Consider the following 3,000-nt stretch of genomic DNA (forward strand, 5'->3'; position numbering starts at 1 on the left):
AATGTGAAAAGCAATTATTCTCCTGTCTTTTATAAGCATTTGTGTTTAATTATACACAGTGTTAATGGTGGAAATAATCATGTAGCAATTTTAATTTTTTCATTTATCCTATTGGTCGTCTTTAGGAAGTGCAGTTACAGTACCGAATTGCAATGTGCTGCAAGATACATTTTCAGTGTCTGAAACGTAAATTTTTTTCAGCTATCTGCAAAAGTTTGTACTATGGAAAGCTGCGCTCTACGTCGCATGACGTGATAGGAGCAAAACGGAAAAAAAACATCATTGCAGTCTCTAAGAGACAGTCCTTTATTCTCGGGTGACTCTATGTCCACTAATTTGGTGTTTATGTTAAACAATGTTCCATATCCGTTATTTTTACATGAAATTGATTTCCACCTCTGTTTTACACGTTCAGTAATCGGTGTACTTGGTGTCTCATTAATTCTCTGCGTCATTTCCTAAATTAATTTGAGGGTTTCCGGCATCTCTTGCTCTGACTTTTCTAACCGTTTAATAGTTTCAGACACAATTTGAAAATGGGTTTTTATGAAAACAAGATTATTCGTCAGAACCTTCAAATCCAGAGCGTTTTTCTTTGCGTATTTGTTGGCATTCATTCTACAATACCCCCACACACTGTACGCTTTACCACTATACTCAGTACGCCGTTATGCGGATTTCCCACTGAACCGCTCTATTGGGTCCGAAGTCTCGAAGCCTAGTGATGACAGTATGGAAAATCTTAAGAAGACGCTTTACATATGCGTCCCTACCGTCTACAATTGTTACAGCCTTTAAAGCCTATTGACTACGCTATACACTTCAACTTCGCGCTTGAAATGATGCAGCAGGAAAATGATGACTTTCTTGATTGTGTTGTGTTCAGTGATGAATCAACATTTCATCTTGGTGGAAAGGTTAACACGCACAATGTCAGAATCTGGGGATTGGAAAATCCCCATGAATTCGTACAATCCGAACGAGAATCCCCAAAACTTAATGTGTTTTGTGCGCTTTTCCAACGAAAGGTTTATGGACCGTTATTTTTCGTTGAAGCTACTATAACTGAACTTACAATTTAAACTAGAGATGTTACTCTTTCATTTAATATGAGTTTTGTTATGTCACAGTTAGTTAGTTTAAGTTTCATTAAACACCTTTAAAATCGCTATATACTTTTATATACATTCTTCGCCGATGACTTATAACTTTACATTTACTCCCGAACTTTTACAATCAATGACTCTGTGACCAGAATTAATGAAGATCTAGTACCTGTAGCTCAATGGGCCCAAAATTTGGACTCAGACTGAATCGAAACAAATCGCAAACTATATAATAATGACACACAAACGAGCATTAAACATTGTATCGAACGCGAAAATAAATAATGAATAACATAATCACATTATAGCAAAACAGTAAAAAAATAGGGGTGTAGGCCTATTTAGATTCAAATTTAACTTTTCAAAGTCAAGTGACCTACGTATATACTATAGAAGAAAATTTTCATATAATTCATTTCCTCAAACACTTGACCAACATTCCAGCTCTTAGGCTCAAAAAGAATCTCATTCAAACAATAGTGATGTCACATGGAAAAGGTTTATAAGGAAATGAATTAAAAAAGCAATTACTGTTACATCATAAACAATGATATGTGCCCATGTATTGTAAAAACGTCAGCTCTATAGGTTCATCAGATTTCGAGAAAATAATTTAATATTTCGATGATAGGAAGTTGCGCACTAATATCACCTTAAAATCATAATGCAATAAGGGTTTTGTTATCTAATATTAGTTACAGTTGAAACATATATCTAGGTGACATTGCTTTGTACTGTAATATTGTTTTGCTCAGTTTATTGATTACTTTTATAAGGCTAAAGGTACCATCAATATCAATTCCAACTTACCATGTCATACTTAATCCCTTTCTTTGGATTATCACTTTCTTTATGAATGATGTTTCATTCACTTAATATAGTATAGTTTAACTACTATGATATTTATAGGAATATTCCTTCTAAACCCTTTATTATTTTATTAACTGCAATATTAAGAAATTGGTATTAGTACTTTTGTTTTACAGACAATACAGATAATATCAGACAACAAATAGACATATAAAATAACGACATAAAATTTCACGTTCTGTTTGAAGTTTGTACATCACTGTTTTCTTAATTCAACAGGCTCCTTATTCATATACATAATCCTTGCTCCTTCCATATCTAGCGCTTGATGCCCGAGCACGACATCAAGGTCAGAAAAATGTGCTTACTTTGACATCACTGCTCTAGAACATAATGGAACTGATGTTAGGATGAGGATTGCTATGTTTTTATTTTCTCCATGATATCTATGACCTTGTGCACCTTAAATTCATGTCAGAAAGGGTTAATTTTAGGATATAACTGCTTTTGCTAATGGCCAACTCGACTGTACTTTATTAATATAACCGGAAAATTTAGCAGTGCATATTATTGCACAAAATACTAATTAATGAATTACAACCAAGCGACAAACAATTCTTTCTTGTATGTTCAAAACCACGGACCGACATATAATGTGAATTGGTCAAATGATATTGTGTCAACCTGTAACAGCGTAATAATAATCTCAAACGCATGCCTCTGACCTACAATCAGCAGACTTCATCGGGTTTCCGAATATCATAAAAGCATGGTTGGAAATTGGCAGATTTGATTAACTCGAATGAGAAATTTCAAAACAGTATTGACAATTACTGTAAATGAAAGGTGTATGGCACATATGAATTCGATATGAGAAAAAGCAATTAATTGTGATTAACTATATACTATGGAGACTAGCTAGTTTACATAGCTTCTGTGATTCGAACATATTTTGATAATTATCATTTTCAATGACTGGAGATTGAATTCGTTGTATGAAATTGAATTGTTCAACCGCTTGCATATTTATCAGTAAGTATTTGCATTTGTTTATACTATATATCACCTCTTTGCCGACGACCTA

This window comes from Periplaneta americana, chromosome 14 (assembly GCF_040183065.1).
Source record: "Periplaneta americana isolate PAMFEO1 chromosome 14, P.americana_PAMFEO1_priV1, whole genome shotgun sequence".
In the NCBI taxonomy this organism is placed as follows: domain Eukaryota; kingdom Metazoa; phylum Arthropoda; class Insecta; order Blattodea; family Blattidae; genus Periplaneta; species Periplaneta americana.